We start from the raw sequence: 13,667 nt of genomic DNA, 5'->3' as shown, positions 1-13,667 counted from the left end.
TTGGCTCTCTGCTGCGGTAGACTGAGATCAGGCTTTTATCTGCTGATTAGCAGTCAGCTGTTCTACTTTCAACATGAAATACTGTTAAACGTCTCTTGCCTCTCCATCCCTGCGACGCTCTCGTGACAGTTATGACTTTGGTGTGCATTTATTTAACATGCATGGGTGCCTTTCGTGTGTATACAAAGGCGCTGGTCATACACTTCCAAACCATAAAACATCAACACGAGGCTATTAGTCAGTGCAACAGATTTGTTTCCTCACAGAGCAGAAGCCCTGGTGGTCCGATCGCGGGGCCATCTGGGCCTTGGCGCTGGTTCAGAGAGAAAGGGGGAGGCAAAAAACAAGGTGTGACGGGAAACTGTTAATTCACTTGTTGATAAAGGGGCACTTCCTTTCTGCTATTAGAGGCTGACGGCTTGCTTATTTGGGTTTGGACTTTTGTTTTATCTCGCCTCCTCGCACCCTCCCCCAGCGCTCCCCTTCGTCAGTCATCGTCCTGTGGTGAAAAACACCAACGCTGTGCAGAGGTCGATGCCAAGGAAACATTACCTCATAACTGCTGGTGTGTCACACGTATGTACACGACCTCAGCGTGACCCTGTTTTTGACAGTATAGTCCCTGTACATTAAACAGTTACAGAGCACAGCTGAAGAGCTCTGTTTCACAGAGATAGCCGACGGATCTAACAGAGCGAGTTAGCATGTTCATTTCTAAAAACGTGTAAACAGTATGAAGCGGCGAGATAGATGACTTGTCCAGACTTCAGTCATCATGATGAGCTGTCTGCCTTGGATCAGTGTCCAGCCTGAGAATGAGCTAAGCAGCATTCAGAAAGCCGCCACAGGCCCAAATGTTCACCATGTTTTTTAATTTTAACTTTTCTCTTTTATTTTAACTTCTCAGTTCGACGTCCTATTGTAGTCGCTCTGATGTCGCTTTCAGCCTCATCTAGTTAGCCAACATGATCAGCACGACACATCTTTCAAATCTTCATCACAAACAACTTAACTTAACTTCAAACTGATTTCTTGGAACTACCCCTGGACAGAACAATACATTTCATCATCGGTCTTGATGCTCTTCCTCAGCAGATGGAGTTGTTGCCTTGCAATTGGAGATATTTCAAATTCAACACTACCTCATATCTTTTGTCTATGTTGGCTGAAGAGTTCAGACTGAGAATATATTGTTACACAGACAAGAGTGTTCAAGCTGGCAAAACAATTTGAAAATGAAAAGTACAGAGTTGAAATAAATTCAGGAGGAAAACATGAATAACACCATAAATGCTGTAATAAGTCCATAACAACCAAATGTTTTAAAGGTGAAGCTGCCATGGGATAGGAAAACCTGACAGTTAAATGTCAATCATACCCAGAAATTATAATTCTCAGGTAAATCAAGGAATATCTATTTAAGTGTCCAAGTTTACCTTTAATGCATCATATTGTGACAATATATTACATTGTTTGTGTCCACAGTTGATCACATTTTTATATCTGAAAAAAAAGTGAAATGTGTGAAATTCAAGATTGACATTTTTATTCTACATTAGACCATTAAAGTGATATTTTAAAGTGAGAGCACAAAATCTTTTCACATCATCACAGGCCAAACAAACAAAGTAGCTAATGTGTTTGAGTTTTGTGTTGCTGTGCCTCAGTGTAGCTGACATACAGATGATGAAGGGTCAGGACCAGCGTTATCAGTGACCTTGTCCAACGTCTTACATGCATCTACACAAAAAACAAAGCACGTGTTCCTGCGCTCACCCTCCCTAACACGCTGTTCACACATTTTATCAGTGCACAACAGCATTGCTTCCTTTGCTTTAACATCCATGTACATTTATTTTATTGTGCTTCTCTGGCCCGGTGGGAAGCTACAATTCAAGAAAATTTAATACGTTTGTCACTTTAATATGCTGAAAGTGAACTTTTCAATCATTTTTTCAAAAGATTTGACAGTTTTTAGTTTAACTTTTATTAAAAAAAATAAAAAATAAAAATCCAAACAAAAACATTGTTTAGGAAATTATTAATAAATGAGTGTGAATATATGGATAAGTACTACTTGTAGTACTGTAGTTACCCAAAAGCATGGAAGTACATTAAAGCTTGGCGGCAGCCCTGTGTTTCAGTACCGGCGTTGTCCTCCATGTGGCGCTGTGTGGTCAGGATTCTCAGTGGTTTTGGAGAGGAAGGAGCGGAACAGCCGGTCCCTACAGACGGAGGGGGAAAGGAGTTGTAAAGCTTGAGTTGTGCTGCGAGGGTTTTGCCTTGATACAAATCTAACAGCAGTGAAAGAGAGGGGAAATTTCTCTGGCTTTTTTTAATGAATGGTCACTTCCTCCAGCTAAAACAACTCACAGCCCTTCTTCGGAGTTCTTTTTTTTTTTTTTTAAAGAGGCAGTCTGAATACTTCGGTGTTGAACATGGAGAGGTCTCATCTGTAATCTGTGTCTTTTTGCTTGTTTCTTTCATTATCGTCTTTAGAAGATGACTGACAGAGTGAAGACCTGTTTATCTTTAAACTGCTTTGAAAATGAAAACTTTAGTTTCTTCTCATAATTCATGAGTTTCACAGAGCATGATGTGCATCATATTGAAATCCTCCTGTCTATATCTTAATAATAATTTGACCCTACAAATGAAAAGGCAGCAGTGGACAGGAAATGACTTTGTAAAAGGAGCAGATGTTCTTTTAAAAGCATGTTTTCCTCTCAACCTGCCACACAGTGAAGAGCAATTGGCTTTGTACATTACTCAGTACATTTGATTTAACAGTTGTGTGCCATCAAAGGTAAGCTAGTGTTAGCGGCTTGTATTTGTTGCAGGCTCCATCGGCAGGCTTCTCTCTGTGGTCGGCAGAGGAGCCAGAGCCCAGCTCGGCTTGAGTCAATAAACGGAAAGCTCAGCGCAAAACCACACTGCAATCGAACAAGCTGTTTACCCTGAAAATTAGCCTTCCCCTGTACTTTTAGGGCTTTTAAAGCGACCAAAAATACACAGTGCGAGGAATATGTATCTTGGCCGCCGTTCGGGCTCCGCCAGAGACCTCTGTCCTTCTTATACGAACCCTAATAACTCAATCTCCACAACCACTAAACCCTCTTATCACCGGGTGCTCGCTGTTGCACTCATCATTATTTGATTTGCAAAATTGGAAGGTAGAGATAAAGAAATAAAGCTGGCTTGCCATTACACACAGATGGCATTTGTGGCTTCCAGCTTATGTCTTACCATGTGAAAAGTGCACACTCTGAAAAGCCAAAGTCTGCCATTGTCACACAATCAATAGGTTTCACATCCCGCTTTTGTTCTGCTGCAGCTTGTCCGTCTTCTTCACACGATTTGTTCTCTCATTTCTCTTTGATTTGAATGTCCCCGAAGCTTAACCTTTCAAAGTCTTTGTCTTACACTAGGTGTAGAGCTAAACAGGTGTGTTGGCAAGTGGTGGCACATCATTTGTTATTATATACTAAATACAATCCAAATATCACAGTATTTTCTACATGTTCGACTGTACACATATTGATGTGGTATATACAGTAATGTAGAAAACACTTGACGTGTGTTATTACATTTTTTATACACACACACACACACACACACACACACACACACACACATAATAATAACCTGAACTAAAACTAATAACAAAGAAAAAGTTGTGAAATAATAAATGTGATATAAGTGAATGTCATTTCCACTAGCAGCATGTGAATGTGATAGAGGCATGGCTGACCTTTTAGATTTACATTTACAAGGAAAACGTCCACAATGATGGAAAAAAGATCTCCTCTTTCATTATTCTTAAATTGCCTGTTTACTTGTATCATGTCTAAGTGTTTCTGACATGGCATTTATTCAGACTCAGATGCTGTCAAAACTCTGCCGGCTAAATTCGGATCAAAGCGGCCCTGCGGTCGTCGCCCACTATTCAAACAGAGCTTCTGTCACAGGCGGACAAAACTGCAACGTCAATCAATCAGCATTAGATCAGAGTCATCTTTAAATGGACAAATTAAATCAGATCTATATGTGTGACCTCAGCGTGTGTGTGTGTTTCCTTTTTTTCTTTTTTGATGCAGTGTGGAACACAAGGGGGCTCAGGATGTTTGATTATTAATGCAGACGGGCTGTTGGAATCAAATAATTAACAAAATACCAACCTGATTAAAGAAAAAGAGGGGACTGAACTCTGCAGTGACTGCAGGAATATCACCATTAGTCACCATTATAATATCATGATCATGAAGGAAATGTTTCTGTTAGGCCTGATCATTTTCAGTCAGTCAGAGGACATCTCATTATCTCCACTCTTATTGTTTCCTCTTCTTTGGACCACGGTTATAAAAGGAGAAGCATTTAGCCCCAGACAGAGTGACGGATGCAGACATTCTCCTTCTGACCGGGGAAGTCGGCTTCTTCTCGTTTAGCTGCAGGCACACACTGATATGTTTGTAATCACATGGAGTGATGACTGCAAAGTACCAAAGTTTTCTCTTTTGTAGAAGATAGTTTGTATACAAAGTATGCAATTTATTTGTGTGTGTGTGTGTGTGTTTGTGTGTGCTGTAGTCGATGGCGATTTTTAAGAAATTCTTTCATTTCATCTTTCATACTTATCTACATGATGATAATCGCAGGTCTCCTTCAGGACATATCTCATTTTCTGAATCCAGCAAAAATAAATTAGTCTGATTACAATGAAGAGTTTTTTTTTTGTATTATTATTATTATTATTATTATTATTATTATTATTATTAGTATTTAGTATTATTATATATTTTTCCAGCCTTGTAAAGAATTCATGTCAAAAACCACTCAAATATTGACTGAATATGGACTCAATATATAATATATATACAAACATTTCCGTCATCACCTACTTCAGCAGGAAGCAGAAATAACACAACCCCGACATTTATTTTGAAACCTCACATTAAGAGTTAAGTCTACAAAATGAAGGAATACAAACGATCACTGTGAGAACTGCTTCACATGTTCCTCTTCTAATAGTCTGCCATATTTTTCCTTCGCTTTCTTAAATGAGCCCAGTTAATATTTTCTTCTTTTCTGACAGACAAACATTTGAATCAAACTTCCACTTTGTCTTGAAAACCATTCAAAGATGACACAGAAACCATCTGATGCGTCTCTCTCCAACTGCCTCTTCTTCTTCTGCTCTCTCTAAATTGGTTTGTAAGTGTGTATGCTGTTTATGTGCCCCCTAACACACACACACACACACACACACACACACTCTTCCACCCCCATCTCATCACCCCCCACCCTACATCTCTTTCCCAAACATCCAATCATTGGCTATAACCCGTCCCTCTTTACTGTGAGGTACTAGCTCCTTGACCCAAATTACACACACACACACACACACACACACTTGCACACACTCATACACACATATGGTTGTAGTGTGGGTGTCATCTGATCCAGTGGAGCTGTCTGACCCCCTCCCAGCTCGTCTTGCTGGTGACTCAGTCCTGTCTGATGAAGCCTTGTAAATACTGACATGCTGTAAACTTGTAGATCTGATTTCAGGGTGCAGTGTGTGTGTGTGTGTGTGTGTGTGTGTGTGTGTGTTTCCATGTTTGAGCGCGTTCCTTTCCTACCTGATTGTTTTCACATGATTATATTTGGTTGTTTGTCAGAAGTGTGCACACGTGTTTTTGCATGTAGACATGTTCTGCTTCTGTATTGCTGTACTTTTTTTCTTCCTCTCTCTCGCTGTTTTTCCCCTTCATCACAGCACACACTGCTCTGGACTCCATATACAGCATGTTACACTTAAAAATCTCACTTTTTTCTTTTTTTTCTTACTGTAGTTCTCAAGTTTTATGACAAAATTAGAAAAATCATGCCCTGGGAATTTTTTTTTCTTTCGCTGTTGTCGACGTCTGTTTTTTTTAGCTGCCTGACATGAGAAACGTCAATAAAAACACAAAATGTTCAAAAATGTTCCCAAATAGGGCTGTTAATAAAACCTCCCCGTTAGCTTGTGGTTTGGGAGCGGGGGACCGGGCAGGAAGCCATTTTCACACAGGCCGGCCTGACCTCGACTCTTAACTCTGTCTGAAAATAGCAGACGAGCAAGACCAGTGTACAAAGAGAAGAGAGAGGCGGAAAAGGGAAAACTGAGGAGATAGATCCCTCCGCCGCAATGTTACCTGAGAGAGAAAGAAAAAAAGGAAGGAGGAGGGAAGAGACCTGATGGCTTTTCCACCAGTCTTCCGATTCCTTTGCAAAACAGTAAATCTTGTGAAGTTTATTTTCTTTGCAGCATCTGTGTTTTATAAGGGCTCTTTTAATTTATTTTTACTCTGTCCAGTGGGGGATCCCTGCTCCTTCTTCTTTTTTTCTTCTTTTTCTTCTTCTTCTTTTTCTTCTTCTTCTTCTGCTTCTTCCCCCTTTGTGTTCAACCCTTTTAAGCCGTCCCCGCCATCTTCTCTCTCTCTCTCTCTCTCTCTCTCTCTCTCTCTCTCTCTCTCTCTCTCTCTCTCCCTTCTGCTTTTTTTCTCTCTGTCTCTCACTCTCTTTCCTCCCCCTGTGTGGAAGTGAGTGTTTTAATAATGATACTTTGGGGAATTGGGATGGTAGAACAGCTTTCTCCTCCTGCACAGAGAGACTACAGCCTCCCCTGCCCCTCACCTCCTCCTCTTCATTCTTCTTCCTCTCCGCTGCTTTAATCCCTCCCTCCTTTAATATGTCTGGGAAACTTCAAGGAATGAATGGTAGAAAGTGGAGATAGACTGATACAGGTCTGCCGATATTTGCCGGTTATGCACTGTACTGCACTTTATGTATGTTTAAATGGTACCAATACAACAGCTTAGTAAAGGAAAGATCAACATGTTTTACCTTTCTAACACTAATATACTTCATCTAAAAATATATAGTCTATGATGATCAGATAATGAAATGTTTGATCACTTTTCAGATATTTCTGGCTCACCAGCCTGCTGATGAACGTCTTTTTGGCATTGGGACAGAGGTGTCTGTTGTGTAATTGTTCCATAATAAGAACCGGTGTAAACAGAACTGCTTTGCTTGCGGTGTCAGTTCTGCTGGAGAACAGTGAGGGAGGTCGAAAAGTAATGAAATTAAAGAAAGGAGTGTGTTCTCTGTTCTTCCACCGGGAGTATAAGTAATGGATCTTAAACTTATTTGGCAGCTGGATGAGTGTTTATCTCCACGGCTTTATTAATGACCATTGTGAACTGGAGGGATGTTGTTTTTCGTTTCCTGTAGATTCGTCATCATTTGTTGAGTATAGAATTCTATCTATGTATGTCAGAAAGTTACGGAGCCCCTAAAGGGACATGGTGAAAGAAAAAAAGGGACATGGTGAAAGAAAAAAAAATGGAAGTGTTTCTCTGAAACTTTCTGGTGCGCACCAGAAACACTTCCATTTTTTTTTCTTTCACCATGTCCCTTTAGGGGCTCCGTAGAAAGTGCCTAAATATTGTCAGAAAAAACAAAAAGTTATGTATGTACAGCTTTTTACTGGACATTCAAACTGTAATTCATTGGGGTGGGCCATACGACTAAAGTCCTCCATCCTGCTATATCTCTGTACAGTAGCAATATACATACTGTATAATGTAATATAAAAGTTTCTTGAAAAATCAATTGAGACATCGTCAACGGACAAAATTCCTCATTCAGCAAATGAAACACCTCACGTCAAGGTACATCCTCACAGTGATGTCTTGAAGGGGGCAGACACAAACGAGGCTGACCAATCATCAGTGCTTTTGATACTGGGCACTGTGGACATATTTTGGTCGGTATATATCAGTAGCAAAGTTTGACACCCGGCCCTAATTTTAGGCAGGCAGAGGCCCAGTCTGTATTTGAATGAAACGAGTTGAACAGTAGATTGCTACACTCTTGTGAGTATGAAGTAATGAAGCCAAGCTTTCAGTCATGAGAGCATCATCAGGTTGTAGGTACTTGACCTACAAACATCTCAGCATGTGGGAGTTTTTCTGTCTGCAGGCCAGAAAGAAGCCATTCCACTGTGAGAGCTGGCACTTTTTTACACTCTGTGCGATTAAGTTCAAATCCACTGAGAGCGTGTATGTTCTTGTTGGTGCTGTATGTTTGTTTATGAACGCCCACAATAAAACGTGCCTCGCCCAGCCTTACACAGCCGTTAATCCCTAACAGAGCTTTCACAGGCTGATTATGATCCATCGTCCAAGTGCTGTTGCAGAGATTTTTCAAGAGTTCAGTTATGCCAAACACATTGATCGGGATATTTTTTATTACATACTACAACTTTTGGCATGCAGAAAGAGGTTTTTTTTATCTTTCCGAAGTAAGCAAAAAAAATATCAGCTCTTCTCCAAAAATATCTTCAAATGCACAAAGTCTAGTCATGACTATAAAAGTATTCCCCTGCTGGGACATCATAGCTTTTTTTCTTCTCTTCAGTATTTCTCTTTCTCAAAATCTCTCCATCTCACAGCTGCAGTTTCATCTTCAGGTCAAGGTCTCTCCTAATTCCCAGAGGATCACTCAACCTGCTTAACCTGCTGTCTCCTAACACCACACAACCCAGTTCCTCTCCAAACTTGCTCGATTTCTCTTTTCCTTTGACTGAAGTATCTCTGGCAGAACAATTCAAATAAGACACAGTGTTTGTGTGGACACACAGTGTCTTCCGAGCTTGTCCTGTTGCACGTCGGCTCCTCATTGGAAGCCTCCTGCTTGTATTGGATGCAAATTGGGTATTAAAAGAGTTGAGAGAAACATGATATAGCGTGACACGGGGCAGCTGAGGAGAGAGAAAGACCGCGAAGGATAGAGAGAAAGGCTTAATGCGAGAATAGAATGCAAATGCTGTTGAGACAGGGATGGATGGATGGATGGATGGATGGATGGATGGATGGATGGAGTGACGGAAGAGAGCTGGACGGATGGTTGGATTAAGGGGAAAAAAGAGAGACAAGGGTCAGGTGACAGTGCGACTTTTTGGCAGGGTCAGAGTTTTTCTGTCCACGACGGTGACGGAGCTGGATTTGCATTGATGGATCTTCTTTCCATGGGGATGTCATGTATCAGTGCTTGGGCACATCACGCCCTGGTCATTAATCAAATCATGGCCTCCGTCTAGAGCTATCTCTCTGCCAGACGCCTCTCATTTGTCTACCTCACTGTCCCACTCTCTCACTCTCTCTCTCCTTCTCTTTTCAGTAGCCTTGGGCAGCCTTTTGCCTCTCTGGCCTCCTCTCCACCTTTTTCCTGCTCAGACGCTGCGTTTCGGTTTGTAATTATTATAAACAATACGCAGAGATCCAGAAAAGTCCATACTTATATTTCAACAGGTGATTCACAAGATTAATATGAAGAAACAAAAACTCCAGCATTAGGAGTATTTTAAAGCAGTACTGTAGTACAACAGGTGGTAATGATGGTACTGTAAAAATAACAGCCGGTGATAATTATGGTAAAAGCCCTTTAATCTTCAGACTGGATTCTGTGGTCTGTGGTTTTTTTGGTGTCTCCTTGGCATCACCCTGAGTGTGATCAGTAACATCTACAATACATCTCACTGTGAATCTTTGGATTGAAGTTAGAAATAAAAGTCTGTGTACCCGTTTCGTCATATTGTTATTGTCATATTTGTAAAGCATAGAAAGTGTAGACATGCCTTTAATCACGTGTTTGCATATGTCTGCTCCACCACTCTTTATGAAAATAACAGCAAAGGCCGATTAAAGTCTTTTAACAGTGCCAAACCGCCATCCTGACACATTGCTATTATTTGTGCTAAAGACAGCACAGGAAGTGACAAGAATTAACCTGTACACCATCATCTGCATCATTTCATCATAACCTAAAATATATATTAATATTTCAAATTTGATTCTAGCTATTCTAATAAATAATTAATTTTTACACTTTTCTGGTTTGCAGACAACTCAAAGTTTTTTTAAACACTCATCACATTCATTTAGGTGACAGAGGCTGCCATCAGGAGCACTCATGATAATACTAGGCACTTAATAATCATTCTAATAATCATTCAAATTTACAATGCACAACTTTAATTATATTACATTTAAATACACACTGAAATTGCTAACAACATTAACACTATTCTCCATTTTCACTTTCCCGTATTATGTTTTATGTGTTTTTTTTTGCTTTATGGGCTAATATCCCTCATTACAAAAATCTTTATTCAGTGACATATGATCAGCTGAGGTTGTTCTGAATATGGGGAAGTTAAAAATTGATGATACTGGAAAAAAACAACTTTGTGAGGCAAAAGACAAGATATGCAAAATTTGGAAAGTGCCCTATGCCCTAACATCAATTTATGTGCAGGGTGTAGCCCTGGCTGGTTTTCGTCAGATACTTTTTTAAAATTTTTTAGGTACTGCAACCTTATTACATTTTAATTTTCTAATTTATCATTTTAGGATTTGATGGACTGAATGACAACATAAAATAATATAAATATACATTCAGGTTGCCTCCTTCTCTCACATGAAGTATCTGAATTATCATTGAGAAAGAATTTGATCATTTCTCCGTGAGCAAGATTTACCGATTTACAGAAACTTTTACATGTGTCTGCTCCACTGCAGAAAAATACAGTTTTACACATTTTTTTTTTTTTTGCTGTAACTAATTTCACATCATCAAAGTGAACCTTCTCTTCCTATATTTCCTTCTTCTTTCTGCAACTCTCCACCACATGCACACCTATACAAACATCCAGGCACCCTTGCTGTCTGTCTCTCTGAATCTATTCAAGTATCATCTTCTGCCAGTGCGTGATCTCTAACACTTGTCTTCACTGGGGGCTCAGATAATTTAGAAGCACTTGGCTTTGAGTGACAGCATGGTATGACAGTTTGATTAACAGTGATCGTCGCCCCTGCCTCAGTGCGGTCACACCTGTTCTGCAGTCCACAGCGAGGCATATTTTTAAGGGAGGGGGTCGACGGCGAATAATGCTGTGGGGCAAAAGTGAAATGTCTGTTTTGGATGCTAAATTCATCGACACCCCCTTACCCCCCAATCCTCACCCACCACTCCCCTCTTAGCTGAAGCACCATTATTGCTTTTCAGGCTGCTTCCTGTACAGATTTTTTTTCTTTTTACTTGTCTGCCCCCCTTCCCTCAACACAAAAGGTAGTGTAGCACTTTGGAAATGTGAAGGAGCTTTCAGGAGCTGCCTCGGTACAGACCACCGTTAGTCTGACCAAGAGAGGAGCAGAAGGAAATGAAGGACAGGTTTGTGTAATGGTCTCCTCTCCCCAATCCGAAGGTCACGCAGCATTGTTGGCCAGTGGAGGTCTAAAAGACAGGCCTTTGGAGGACCACAAAGCAGAGGTTTGGCAGGACTAATGAAACTCTGAGCTACACGTTAATGATCTAAAAGACTGGACCAAAACACTCAGCAGTCCCTTTCCGCTCACATTCAGCCTCCTCTTGATCGCTCCTTCCAAATAATGGCAAGGCACTCTCCTTCTCTACCTCTATTGTAACCTTTGATGTCCGCCTTGTTTTCTTTGTCTCTGCGTCCTCCTCCCTCCTTTTCATTCCTTTATGTTACGCAGCTGTCACTCATCTATTAAGGCAACAAATGGAACAAGGAAAACATTCAGAGAATGTATTGTGGTGCACCCACAGGTTTGCTCTTTATTTCTTTTGAAAGCACTTGAACTTGGAATTTTCCTTGGGCTACCCATTGAATCAGCAGGATACACTTTGTGTTTGTTGTATGTATTGTCATGGGATTACAAATATATTTGTTTTACAATCCACATTTCTTATCCCCTATAATGAAATGTTTCTATGTAACTGTCTCTTTCTTTTCTCATTGTATTAAAGGGCCATCTTAGAAAGCCATATTATTACACTCACCTCTAGTGGTATGTAGGCCTGCAGATAGTTCTGTTTTTATTTGTCCATGTTTAGAAATGAGCTTCTCCTAGATGCGCCCACCACAGTGGAGCTAAATGGAACTGTGGTTGTGATCGTTGATGAAATTACATTTTAAAAATTCCAACAGCAGCATGTCCAGAAATAAGCCGGCTAATGAAGCTATGTTCATGTTGGTAACTCATAGATTTAGTCTCTGGGTTAGTCTTTAGATGGACATACTAATTAGTTTCAGTCACATCTTCTTTTTTTTTTTATCTTATTTTTATCTATTCAGTGAAAAGTGATTTTTGTGAGTGAGTTTTTTTTGCATATGCATGTGTGAGCAAAATATAGATGATGTGTTTTTAATAAAGACTCACTTGTTTCACCTTCATCTGTTAATCTAGTCGAGCACTTCACATTACTGTAGTAGTGTGGGCGGAGGGGAAAGAGAGCACCCTGGACATGCTTCCATTTTTGTGGGTCAGGTGGTACAGATTGACCCTCGTAACAGGGTGAGGTGGGTGCAGGTCCACCATTTGCAGGCATAGTCCACTACTAATATTTTTTGTACAATATTGTCTCATCAACAAAACGCACATTCCGTCATAGTTTTTATTATCACAGATCTGTTTTTAGCTCATCACATCACTCAGTTTTCATGAATGAAATGCACACTGAAGCTTCAGGTAACAGCAAGAAATGAAACCTGTCACACAAAGTCCAATCTTTAACAGACCAGGATGCTGTCCACAGACAATTCAACTCTGTCGTTAAGATAATGTGTATATGTGCTTTTTTCTGATACATACAGTCATTATCTCTGCTGTACAAGTAAATGGCGTTTTAATGTCAGAGACTAACTGCATGTGTTCACTTAAGTCGTAGGTGTACTAGCAGTCTCTCTCCATGTAGCTGGTTAAGGTCATTAGGCCTTTAAGAAGCCCTTTGACATGGACTGATTATGTTTGGCTAGAGCTGCATGGGATATGTGAGATGAGATGTTTCTTTGGATCATCTGTGTGTGTGTGTGTGTGTGTGTGTGTGTGTGTGTGTGTGTGTGTGTGTGTGTTGAGCCAGTGTGTAGGGCCTGTTGATTGGCCTTGATTAACAGACTGCCAGGCACTAGAAGCAGAGCTCAAGCCTTTGTAATGTAGCATCTTGAGCTGGTTATTTCCAATCATTCCACAGGAGGCCTTGAACCCGGGGTTATATGTGTTTGCGTTTGTGTGTGTGTGTGTGTGTGTGTGAGAGAGAGAGAGAGAGGTTAGGGGAAATAAAATGTAGTGTAGTGCACAGTATTCAAACAAGGCTTTTCTTATGGAGGGAAAGGTGTTTCTGTTTTGTAAACAAGGTCTTCTGCTGGTCGGCTGAATGCCTATTGCGCAGTTTAAAGTGCATGAATGGAAAAAGTGCACAAGTGAATTTTTCATTTAATTCAAACTGAGCAATGCTGAGAATTAGCATCTGTAAAGAGCAGTGAGCTGAAAAAAGACCCACTAAGCACAGAAAAATGAATTATGTATTGAAGGTTGTTCCAGTGTGATTTTTGTATTTTGTGAACATTACCTGCAGACGCTCCCCAATGACATCTGTTCTGTTCCACTCAGAATCTATAAATAAAAAAAAGAAAATGAAAAAAAAAAAAGATTTCTCTAACCTTGCTGTTCAGATAACATCCAGTGACTCACTGAAAACACTTTTAATAATCCTCCATTTGTGTGTGTGTGTGTGTGTGTGTGTGTGTGTGTCTTCAG

At 40.3% G+C, this 13,667-nt stretch overlaps 1 protein-coding gene across 7 annotated transcripts in view; it reads left to right on the top strand.

Moving 5' to 3' along the window:
• Positions 1-13,667, top strand: part of bcas3 (BCAS3 microtubule associated cell migration factor) — a 327,897-nt gene that overhangs the window by 78,374 nt on the left and 235,856 nt on the right. The window lies entirely within an intron of this gene.

This window comes from Larimichthys crocea, chromosome VII (genome assembly GCF_000972845.2).
Source record: "Larimichthys crocea isolate SSNF chromosome VII, L_crocea_2.0, whole genome shotgun sequence".
Lineage (NCBI taxonomy): Eukaryota > Metazoa > Chordata > Actinopteri > Sciaenidae > Larimichthys > Larimichthys crocea.
Note: the sequence above shows the minus strand (reverse complement) of the source record. Positions and strands in the feature narration are given on the sequence as shown.